This window comes from Heliangelus exortis, chromosome 6 (genome assembly GCF_036169615.1).
Source record: "Heliangelus exortis chromosome 6, bHelExo1.hap1, whole genome shotgun sequence".
Classification (NCBI taxonomy): Eukaryota; Metazoa; Chordata; class Aves; order Apodiformes; family Trochilidae; genus Heliangelus; species Heliangelus exortis.
Genome location: NC_092427.1, coordinates 23,712,792 through 23,725,652, shown reverse-complemented (window position 1 = coordinate 23,725,652; position 12,861 = coordinate 23,712,792). Strand labels below are relative to the sequence as shown.

The 12,861-nt window shown below is 39.3% G+C and overlaps 1 protein-coding gene across 7 annotated transcripts in view; it reads right to left on the bottom strand.

Annotated features, from left to right (window-relative positions):
• The window catches only part of ZNF385B (zinc finger protein 385B), a 161,428-nt gene that overhangs the window by 72,569 nt on the left and 75,998 nt on the right, over positions 1–12,861 (bottom strand). The window contains exon 1 of one of the 7 annotated variants that reach the window (XM_071747214.1): positions 730–752. The exons of the other annotated variants lie outside the window; for them this stretch is intronic. The gene's annotated coding sequence lies outside the window, so the exon portion shown is untranslated. Of the gene's footprint in view, positions 1–729; positions 753–12,861 lie in introns of those variants that run through there. 7 annotated transcript variants of the gene reach the window in all.

Sequence of the window (12,861 nt, the reverse complement as noted above, 5' to 3'; positions counted from 1 at the left end):
CTCTGCTTCATCAACAAACTCATCAAGAAAGCTTGAGTTTTCCTCTCAAGGTGGCACATTTTTCATATACAAGGATCTGTTTGCTTTTTATGCAACTCATTCCATTAAGGAAGACAAATCATGGTTTCCTGTTGATTTCTAAAACACTACATCATGTATAATTTATAAAAACTGGCAATTCCATCTATGTTACTATCTTTTTCTGGTATATTTTCTGCTTTAAATTGTGACATGCTTCAGCCATAGATGCAGTATCTATTACTGGCTTTAAGTGATCCTGTACTGGCATCCATTTTGTTGCTATCAACAATCACTTGAGCATTACAGATTTTTTTTGGCTGACAAGATCACCTACTGCTTTGTTGTTATGCTTAAAGTTGCCACGGAGACAACAAAACAGCTGAATAACATTTTTAATGCTTGAGAAATGCTTATTCTTTAGTAATAGATTGCTACTTACTAGTATGAAGCCTCAGGGTTAACTGGAAATATATAATAAAAGTAACAGTAAATAGTAAAAAGTAAACAGTAAGTTTTGAATCAGAGCCTTGTTAAAAAAAAAAAACAAGGAGAGACGTGCATTTCTTCTTACCCACCCCAGTTCTATTGGTGATGGAGAGAGTCAGGGAAGACAATTTCCCTGCTGTGGAAGAAGAGATCAGTACATCAGAATTTGCCTCCAGCCCCCTGTCCTAGAGTATATAACAGCTGCTGTACCAAGATACTTACCTTATTTTCTTTCCAAGTGCCTCTAGGCTGAAAAAAAACACAAAATGGGAAGGAATAAGGAAGTTCCATGCTTCATCTTCCTCAACAACTCAGGTTGCTCCATCCACAAAAGCACAACACAAGCTAGAAAAAAGATCAAGTATCCTCTCCTTGAATTTCTTCCTCTAGCCCTACAGATCTTTTTCAGCACTTCCTACACAGAGTATGTGTAGAAGCTCAGACTAACAGCTGAATCCCAAAGCTCTCTGCTCATAATCCATTAGCACATATTACAGTATAACTTGTAACTGTTGGAAATTGAGGGCACGCAGCCCCAGGATACTTGGAACCTTTCAGATTCCAGTCCTAGATGTTTAATTCTTTCCATCTCACCACAGTTTTTGCCCCTGAGCACACAGAACACACGAGATCAAAATGAGTATCACCTAAAAAATCTTCTACCTTGAATCCTGCTGTTGGTGAGTTAGAGAATTTCTAAAGATCCTTAAAAATAGCAGATTATGTCAGGTTTGGAGCAGTGGATCAGAAGCAAACTGGAATAAAGCAGCCTTGTCTGCAAAGCCAAGCAGTAGACAGAGGAAGCAGCTGTCAGGGACAGCTGAAGGAATATTTTCCTGTTCAAGAGGTGTCCCCTGCAGCCTCCGCTTCGTGTTGTTACTCATCTCCCAACACCTCAGTGGCAGAAAGAACATAAAATCCATTCCCAGGGGTCTTTGCCTGAGCCTTCCTCAGCAACAGGGGCAGTTTTAGCCCCTCAGATTCCTGCCCTGTGAGCAGACCCTGGCGAGCCTGTTCCCATCAGATGCAGGATAATACAGTCAGGAGGAAATACTGTAGTGAGACAGGGAGATGATAATGCACAAGAGGAGGAGGCAGACTGGGATCAAGAGGATTCTTCCTCCTCTTCACCAGATCTCCCTGCTGAAAGACTCCTGCATGTCACTTCTCAGTCACTGAATGGTCTCTGCCCTCCCTGCCTTTGCTCCCCACAGCCCTGATATCCCTCTCATGGCTACCTTTACCTCTACAGAAGTCTCTTGCAAACTCATAGCTTTCAAGAACCCAGCCTCTGTACCAAAATACAACTTGTTGACATTTCAGAAAGGACATGATGATTTTTACTTGCACTGGATAAAATCTGCTTTTGCTAAAAAGCCTTGAATTGTCTTTGGAACTCACAGAAGCAAAAATATTAAATATTAATATATAAAAGAACAGGCAGACTGTGAGAGTGGAAGTCTGTTCCTCTAGCCTGGAAGTTTCCAGCTGTGTGAGAACATTTTATTGATGAACTGAAATTGGACACACAAATTTATCCTCATTTTACAAATTCTCTGATCTACGCCAAAGGTGTTTAAAGTGGAAATGAAATTCTGGAAGAATACTGTGGGGGGTTTTTTGTTCTTTTGAGCAAATACTTTTCTATTACTTAAGGGAAAAAAAAGGAGAGAATGATGAAAGAAGTTTTTATTACTGTTATTTAATCTCAGCATTTATCTGCAGTCCTTAAGTCTGAGGGACACGATGCAAATGATCACGACAAGAAAGAGGATTGAAAACATAAGAGCAAGTTCATTGAAAAGAAGGCAAGCCAATATTTTAAATTGTCTCCTTGCCCACTCTCAGGAATTTCATTATTCCAATCTCAGTTTTGCTTCAGAAGGTCCTGCTCTAGACTTTTCCAGTCACAGAGATGTTGCACAACCCAAGCCAGTCACCTGGGCAGATGCCCAGCAAGGCAGGAACTCATTCCACAAAGACAGTGTATTCCTCTTATGTTATCTTACTCAGAAGCATCTACAGCTGGTGACAGGCATGCACACAACCACTCCTTTTAGAAGAGCACCCATAAGGGCCAGCGAGGGGCTGGGGCTTTGGCATCACCCCACCAACACTGCAGCAGGCACTGGTTTCTGAGAAGTCAGAGCCAACACACTGGTGTCCAACTACAGACAGAAAAATTCAGTCTGGCACATCACTTCTGACAGACTGCCAAGCCCAATTCCACATCACTCTGAAAGTAAGGGATGAGGGGAGATGGTAAACCAGAGGTTTCTTATCCTTGTGCCCCCACAGACAAACCTGAACGGAAAGGAAAGAAGTCCACATGCCACTAAACTAAGTAAAACTCAAAGAGAAAAGGAAAACAGTTGAGTGGCAGACTCAGCTCAATCCCTCTGGCATTTATATCAGCTGTTTGGAATTGCTTGCACCCTGGAAGAGAAAATTTTCCTCTGAAAAACACTTTAAATGAATGTGTGATAGGGCAGGACATAAAAGGATTCAATTTAAAAGGTTATATGGAAAGACCATTTTATAGGGAGAAAACTTTTGGAAAAAATTGTTCAGTGAAAAAAAAATTCCATATTGAACTCAAAAAGAAACAAAGCGAGAAAATCATAACTTCAAGGTCAAGTAGTATTTGAAGATAAACATATATTAAGAAAGTACGAGGACTAGGAAAGGGTGTGCATTTAAAGCTTAACAGATATCCCACAAATTCATAGATTCCTTGTGAGAGTCTGTACTAATACCTATGTGAAATATATAAGATATTTTAAGATATTTTAAAATATCTTAAATACAGGACCATATCAGGATAAACTAGGGGTGAAGGAATAGGGTACCCAGACTATTCAAGTACAAAGGAAGAAATGTATTCAACATTAAAAGTAAACAAAAGTCAAACAAAAGTTTAGAAGGGGTCCAGTGAATTATTAAAATAAAGAATTGCGCAGAAACTGGCAAAGACACCCACAGATCATCTAGAAACTTCCAGCAAGAAACACAAAAACCACACAGACTTAACAATTATCTTGCTATATTACCTTAGTACTTCCTTGCTACACGGTCAGTGAGATGCAGGAGCCCCTGGTGTGGAGGCAGAGATGCAGGAAACCTTTCCCTGGAGAAGTTTGGCAGGGAAGCTGCATATCTGCTGAGAGCAAGGAGCTGGGACAGAGCTCAGCAAAGCTGTTGTAACCACCAAGCAATGTCCTTGCAACCATACAAATTAAAAAACCTTTCTGACCTTTCAGTAAGTCTGGCCTGCATCCTTCTGTTTCTTGTGGTGTCAACAGTCCTTCCAAATGCAATTTAATAGGAGTTCATGCCTTTTCACAGAGGTCAGCATCAGGTAATTCATTATTTATGCTCATGTTTCCTCAGGCAATTAATTCTTATGTTATCAGGGTTTTAAAAGTCAGTAGAAAGGTCTCAAAATTCCCCTGGATTTGTATTCATAATTGACGGTATTATATATTTTTAAGTACAGAATCACTCAAAATTGGATATAAAATACTTTGTAGAAACTTTCTTACGCTTCTAAATTTTTTTTTTATCTTTTCTTTGCTTTAAGGGTCTACAATTTCAATCCCTGATTCCTGGATTTACAAGAAGTAATTCCCCCTTTTCAAGTAGAAGTATGTCTTTTGTTTAATTTTGAAAAACAAAGAGTTGCTGAGATCCTAATTTTTGTTAGCCTTGCATAACTACATCTCAAAGTACTTCTCAGAGTACTTATCTGAGTCCTTCTCAGAAGAATTTCCCAAATCTTACAACTATTCCTCCAACTCTGAGCAAAATAAATCCCTTGATTTATGGACTCAGCATGTTAAATGTATCTGGATGACACTTTCCTATTTAGACCAAGTAACAGGAAGTTTTATTGTTTGTTCTGTGCTTAATTTTTCTTTAAGCAGACCAACCTCCCAGTCCACAGAAGCTGATCGTTTCTTTTAACTCAGATACTCAGACCCCAGTAATGTACCTTTGAAACATTAGGACTATTACTAGCTTCTTATGTATCATTACAGTATAGTAAGTCTTTACTTTCAATTTAATTGGATTCCTGAGAGGAAGAAAAAGGGTTATTTAGTTGTTTTTATTTGATTGTTTGCTTTACTATCATTAAGCTGTAATAGGATTCTATCTCTTTCATTAACCAATAAGATTTCTCAATGCACAGGGATAGAGTAAAATGATCCTGTTCTTAATATACCAAGAGTAGATAGCTAAAACAGTAACCTGATCCCATTTACAGCTGCCACAAGTAGGTTTTTGGTTTAAAGATATTTCTTGAAATCTCAAAAATGTTTCAAAACACCACATATACTCAGAGTATGCCACTAAAAGTACTCCAGGGTTACTGTACAGAAAGGAGCAACACTAACCAAATGGCAGAATACCAATGTCACCAAGACAGGAACCACAGACTAACTCCACTGCAAGGAAATGCACTATACAAAAGGTATCTCTGAGTTGACTAGATATAGACAATTTTTCAATAAATATTCTAATGTGGTTACTAAGACCATTAAACACAGCCACAGAACACCATTCCTACTGTTATTATTAGGACTGGTTTAAAAGGGAATTAATATCTGTACCCCTCAGTAAACCACAAACGTTTGAGGCATAAATGCTGTAGGCAAAGTAGTTTGATACACTGGGGCATAATTAGGAATTATGGGATATAAGAAATAAATGGTATTGCTAAGGCAGATTGAGAAAATTACTATCCTAAACAACGTATCCAGTAAAGCAAAAGGAGAGCATCCCATGGGAAAGGCAGAAAAGCCAAATAGCTTGGGACTTCAAGAAAGATAAGAAAATAATGAAATTAGTATGTCTATTTTGAATTCACTCAATATCAGTCGCACTTTTTTTCAACTCTATTTTTAAAATTAAAAATTATAAAATGTACTTTACATGTGATAATTAGCATAATTTTAAAATTTAAAGGACGCAGAGCCACAGAGTAAACAAGCAGTCTCTAATACAGATTATGTTGAAGCATATTCTTTACTACTGAGTATGCTCAGAGAAAAGCTGATTGATTTTGTTCAGGTTGCTTGAAGAACTGCTTGGTAAGGTCTCCTGGGAAAAAGATTTTTAGGGCTCTGGGGTGCAGCAATTCTGGTCACTTTTTAAGCACCACCTCCTAAGAGCACAGGGCCAGGTGATGCCAAAATATTGGAAGTCAAACAGGCAAGGTCGAAGCCCACCCTGGCTGAGAACCCACCAAGTTGACCAAGGGAAGCCAGTTGATGTAATCTTTCTGGATTTCAGAAAGGCCTTTGATACTGCCTCACAGTATCCTTCTACACGGAACATCCAGCATCCAGCTGGACAAGCACAGATTGCAATGGGTGACCAACTGGATGATGGGTCAAGCTCAAAGGGTCATAGTAAATGGGATAATATCAGACTGGCAACTGGTCACTAGTGAGGTTCCACAGGCATCCATTTTAGGGCCAGTTCTTTTTAACATATTCATAAATGACTTAGATGCAGGACTTTCGGGCTTAATAATTAGGTTTGCAGGTGACACCAAACTAGGGGGCGCAGTTGACACTCCCATGGGCGGAGAGGCCCTGCAGAGGGACCTAGACAGATTAAAGTGCTGGGCAATTGCCAATCAGATCAAGTTTAACATGAAGTGCCAGGTCTTGCACCTGGGACGTGGTAACCTTGGATATTCATACACCCTGGGGAGTGTGAGGCTGGAGAGCAGCCCTGCTGAAAGGGATCTGGGGGCTCTGATCGATGGCAAGTTGAGCATGAGCCAACAGCGTGCCCTGGCAGCCAGGAGGGCCAACAGAGTCCTGGGGTGCATCAAGCAGGGCATTGCCAGCTGGCTGAGGGAGGTGATTGTCCCTCTTTACTCTGCACTGGTGCATCCCCATCTTGAGTACTGTGAGCAGTTTTGGGTGCCATAGTAAAGAGATGGACATAGAGGTACTGGAAAGTCTCCAGAGGAGGGCTACAAGGCTGGTGAAGGGTTAAGAGGGAAAGCCATATGAGGAACAGCTAAAGGCTGTTGGTCTGTTCAGCCTGGAGGAAACCTCATCTCAGCTCACTGCTTCCTCACTAGGGAAGGAGGAGGAGCAGGTGCTGACCTCTGCTCTCTGGTGACCAATGACAGGACCCAAGGAAATGGTAGACATGTGCTGGGGGAAGTTTAGGTTAGAGATCAGGAAAAGGTTTTTCACCCAGAGGGTGGTCAAGCAGTGGAACAGGTTCCACAGGGAAGTAGTTATGGCACCAAGCCTGCCTGAGTTCAGGGAGGGTTTGGATGATGCTCTCAGGCACATCGTGTAAATGAACCAACCAGGAGAGGTACCTTCCTTGATTTGTTACAGGAGTTGGACTTGATGATCCTGATGGATTCCTTCAAATTCGGCAGCTGCTATGATTAAACCAAAGGAAGCTTCTTGGGTTTGCAAGCACATAGGAAGGAAGAGAGCAGGGATTTATAAAGAGCTTTAGCTATGGACAAAATTAATTAATCCTTGTGAGGTTTTTTGTACCTATCCAAAACCTGAATAGCTATACAAACATGTAAGGTTAGCATTTGCAGCCTTCTTTTAAGTTTTTTGTTTTTTTATAAATTTATAATTGAATATCGTACAGTTAGATTAATATTCAGCCCTTGAAAGTGACAAAAAAAATCTGATTTCTAGTCAGCCATGATTTTTTCGATGGTTTATTCATACATGCAGTACTCTAGTTCTCTGTCAGAGATAACCTCACCCACCCACAATGCAGGTCTGATTTCTTGTTCTTCTGTGCTACCACCTGTCATTTCAGGAAGTTGACAGTAGCTTTTCAAAGAACTTTTCAGAAACATTTTTAGACCTATTACTGACATTTCTACCTAAGTTTCAGCTTCTGCTACCATGACATGCTGACAGACATTAATATGTGGTATCTCAAGTCACTAAAGAGCAGTTGTTCATATCAACAAACTGATTAATTTTTACACAGGAGACAAAGCACATGAATAAACCTAAGAATGGCCCTGGAAACTGTTGCCAAACACAACCTGTAATTTACATAATCCTCTTAAGTTCAATCTTGAAAAACAAATAATAAAATTTGGTTTTAATGGTGTAGAACCTTCAAAGTATTTTCAAAGCCTTTAAAGGTGGAATTCTGGAAAAACAGCAGTTTAGATGCTTCTCCTACTTTTCAGGAATTAAGAATTAGATACCCTATCAGAATTCTGCTAATTTGGTATGTACCCTTCAGACACAGGCTACAAAAACACTTAAAAATTAAAAAATAAAAGCAAGGTATGTAGAAAAAATACTAAATCTTTTCACATCTTTATTCTGAAGTTATTAGTGGATTTTGCTTTTTAAATATACCACAGTTTCTAAATAAAAAGTTGACCCATGGCTGACTTCATCAGCTTCTTTCTGTAACTGTTTCATTCTGTCATCCAAGTCCAGTTTCATGAAGGCTTCCTGATATATGCCAGCAAGAGCTCCTTTCTTAATAGCACTGTAGAACTGTGTCCCTCAGTAATCTTGAGAAACATAATTTCAGTCTCCAGAGCTTGTGATAGAATCATAGCATGCCTGGGGTTGGAAGGGACCTTAAAGACCCAACACCTCCTCCATGAGCAGGGACACCTCCCAGCAGACCAGGTTGCACAAGGCCTCATCCAATCAAATACCTCCAGGGAGGGGGAGTCAACAACCTCCCTAGAAAACCTATTCCACTACCTTACTATACTCATGGTGAAGATTTTTTTTCCTAATATCAAATCTAAATCTACCCTTTTTCAGTTTAAAATCATTACCCCTTGTCCTGTCACTACCTTCTCTGGTGAAAAGCCCTTCCCCAGCTTTCCTGTAGGCCCCCTTCATGTACTGGAAGGATGCTATAGGGTCTCCCCAGAGCCTTCTCTTCACCAGGCTGAACAGCCTCTCACCCCGTCTTCAGACCAGAGGTGCTCCAGCCCTTTGGTGACTCTGTGAGCCTTCTCTGGACCCTCTCCAACACGTCTGTATCTTTCCCGTGTAGTGGACTCCAAAGCTGCATATATTCCATACAAGGATATTTTATATTTTTGGTTCATTTACAACAGTGAACAAAAAGTATTCTGAATTGAACACAGCTGTAGAGGTATACAAGAAGCTTAGGGTTTTTTAGGGGTAGTGTTTTGTTTTGGGTTCTTTTATTCTTAGCCGATCAATCAAAACATGCTTTTCTATTGGAATAACACCATCCAACTTGTTAAGCAATAAAAAAAAAAAAAAAAAAGTGTAATATCATAGAAAGTATGATTGCATGCTTTCCTGAGAAAGAACAAGAAATAAAGGTAACAAGGAGCAAGACATGGTGAGATGTACTTGACCATTATTTTGCATTAAAGAAACGTCTTGACATTTAACTGTGCATGTATAGTATAAAGACAAAGAAGAAGAGTTCAAAAAGAAATCCATTTCCTCCAATCTGAAAGTTGTTTTTCTTCAGATTCTCCATAAAATCTAAACAGAATTATCTAATTCTTTAGTCCAATTTCAAGTAAATATAAAGCACAGCATCACCAGTGACATATATTTTAATTACAGTCTAAAGATCTGAAAAAACAGAGGGAAAAATTACTTCAGAATATAACTTGGCTCCACATAGAAGTCTGTCTTTTTTTTTTTTTTTCTAGTACCACACAAGCACACTCATAGAAGCAGGATGCTAAATCAGAAAGCAATACCTTCATGCCTAGATATGAAGATTCGAGTTGGACAACAGGTGGCTTTTGAAAATAACATACAGGAAGTACCCTGTAAATACTGGTGAGATGCCTCATCACTTGTGGATAACTGCACTCATCACTGTTGTATCAATCATTACCTCCTCAAATAAAAGAATTTGCTTTATCCAGGAACACTGGACGTTTGTTTGGATCTATGCCCAAAGGGTGTATATTAAAGTTCTCTGAGAAGCACTGCCCTTTGAAACATGGGTGTGTGAGGTACCTTTCTCTTTGTGAATAAAATTACTTCAAAAACCCTGATATTTCAATCAAAAATACTAGAAAATTAAATTTGATTTGATAGTATAAGCTCAACTTCATTTTCTAGCTTGTAATTACATCAACAGCAACATATTTCTAACAACAAGGTTGGCATGGTACTTTTTATTGTAAGATCATGTTTTTCAGTATCTTATAATATGTCAGTCTATTACTTGAAGTTTTCCTTGCCTGAAACAATTTTATTATTGTTTTAAATTTCAAGTCACTTTTGAGAATAGATGTTAGAAATAACTGGGGGGCATAAATGCTCAAACAAACTAAACCTGGTAGACACCACCCAATCAGGACTAAGTGTCCATTTATGATCCTGTCCATTGCAAAGAATTTCTGAGGTTTTTGTGCAACTTCTCATATTTCTGTTTACCAGTGATATTTGGAAGAAACTCCTAAGCCATGTAATCTTTTATTTCTTGATGTACCTTCAGAAATGTTAAAAATCATCAGTTTTTCACACATGTGGGCCCCTACTGAGAAGTGAAAAAGACCACTAGGTTGGAGAGCACAAAACATCTACTCTCAAAACAGAAATAAACAGTGTCCCAATGTTCTAGCTGCCTCCACTTCTTCCTATGGACAATTCTCTTCCAGGGATATGAAGACAGACAGGCTTTCTCTCAATGGTTCTTTGCAGGTAGCACATATGATTACCAGACATTCCTGCCCACAAAATTTGGGGCAGAACAACAGTTTTCAGAGTCCTTACAAGAAGGAGACAAGGAACTGAGACAGTTGTAGCTTTCTCTCAGAAGTTCTTGGACTCAGCAACTTTTTGCTTGAATTGAAAACTGCTAACTTTTATTGCCCAATAATGTTATTAGCCCTATAGATCAGAAAATAACAAGAAATAATAACTATACTTTCCCCTGTGCCTTTTTCTTCCTTCCTGGTTGCACTAAGGTCAGTTGTGGTTTTGCTTCCCTTTGCCTATATGCTCACAGTGAGGCAGAGCTTCTCCCTAAAGGCACGCAGGACAAACAGGAGTAAACATCACCACAAGGAATTACAGGAAGGTATAAGTAATTTGTACACAAAGAAACTCTTTATCTATGCCAAAACAAGCTGTATCATGATCAGATTTTTTCTCAAGTAATGTTCTTCAGAGTCTCGTGAAAATGCAAATGAAAGATCCAAATCCCAGAAATTAAAGCAGGAGAACACTGTTCCAAATACAACATATGTCTAAACAATCCCTTGTTTTATTTGTACAACTCTGAATCTCAGCCACCAAGGTTCCACAGAACTCAAGCCAAACCCATCCCCCAAGCATTCACGTCAAAAAGAAAGTTGTTCAGATAGATCCTACCTTCCTTTACCAGTTAAAACCAGGTTTTGTAGGGGAGTACTGCGTGTCTCTGTGTCCATTGCCCTATTGATTGTTTTGTAAATATTAGGCTTCCTGCTTGTGGAGAAACTGCTGCAAAGTTCCTTTCATTTCTGTTTGCACATTTCAAACTTCTGCGTGATTTAGAACAAGGAAGTTTATGTAACGTTCCTGAGAAAGTGCAGTACCTCATGGCTCATTTTAATTCAGGTATGAATACATGACACAGAAGAATTCACAGAACACTCTTTTCATCTGAAATTTAAGTAGTAACCCTTTTCCCTCTGAAGGTTTAAGCAGCTTTAAGTGATGGAATGGTTGCACTTCCCTGTTTTTTTAAAGCAGTACTGGATAGGAACAGCTTTGAATGAATCTTTCCTGAATTTATTCAAATACAAATACACTATCAACTATAAGGATATATGAATAAGTCATTCCAAAAGATCTCAGTGTTCTCTACAGCTACAGAACATAATGATTTTAAACTTCACTCAAAGCATTTTCATATTGCAGCACATAAAAGCATCTTTTCCCCAAAGGCCAAATTTTCAAGTACTAAGCAAAACCAAATATAAATCTGCAAAACTAAAATCTGTAGATGCATCTGGGATGTTCACCTGTCTAAACATAAATCTACGACACAAATTTTATTTGCACACTGCCCCTAACCAGTGACCATCACGGAAAAATTCTTCCTTATCTATAAAGCCGGTTTTACCCTTCCTACAGAGAAAGATTTTAATTTACAATTATTAGCAAATATCACTGAAAAAGCAATGGCAGAGTACTTCTGGATTACCCATCCTTACCTCAGACACCTCCTACAAGTTCAGAGCCCTTTCAAACACCCAGTTTCCAGACCCCTTTCTGACTCCCATTGCTACCTCTGCCCCCTGGGACTCAGAAACTGAAGCCTCCTTCCTGAGGTAGGGTGAGCAAGTCACTTCCACCAGCAAGGCTTAGACATTTTTCCTCATCAGTCAACATTTGTGTTGCCAAAATTCATATCACCTCTGCTGCACAAGCTTCCAAGTTTTACTGGATTCTCCCCTCTCAACAGAATACTTCTCTCAGCTTAACAGAGCTTCATGATATGAGTGAAGTAGTTTTGATAAGTTAAAAGTGGGGGGTTCATTGGTTTGTTTGGGACTTTTTTGCTGTTGTTGTTGTTTTGGGTTTTGGAGGTTTTTTTGTGTGTGTGTGTTTGGTTTTGGTTTTGATTTTTTTTTGTTTTGTTTTGTTTTGCTTTGCTTTGGTTTTACAGTTTCTGGATAGACAAAATTTTCTATATTATTTCCATCATATTACAACTGTCTCCAAAGGCTTGACACCAGTTTTAGGACTGTCACTTCTGTTCCTCAGTTTTCAAGTCATTTTGGCAGGACAGTGTCAGCTTGGGCTTGCAGGACAGTGCCTGGCCAGCACAGCCTGCCCATCACCTATGCCTTGTCTCCCAGGAGTCAGGGACATCCCAATATTTTTGGGCTGCCTGCCCAAGTAGCAGCTTGCTGTGAACATCATATAGCCTTGCCCCTTCTGTGGGCTGTCAGATGAGCCAGATTGGAGAATCAAACATAAATGTGAATCCAGATATTACCATGATAACAGTACCAAGGGAAATTACGGCTATGGATTTTTAACTAAGCAGCTTGCAGGTGGCGTGGAAGGTGCCACCAAGCTGCTCCAAATACAGAGAATTAGTACATTTCTAAATACAGAATGCTCAAAACACATAAGTGAGCACCAGGAACAACCAAAAGGCCAGATTTCTCTTCTACTTCTCTATTAAAACCTATGAGATGTGTTTCTTTGCAAGATAGCAAAGTATTATCGTGACTCTTGGAATACACAAAATGTCACCAAGACATAAAGGTCTAGAAAAATCAGTGAGCATTTTCCTACCACTACGAATTCAACAGCCAAGCAGTAAAACTGGGATCACCAAAGAACACGTGTAATGTCACAGACATATCTACAGAGAGAG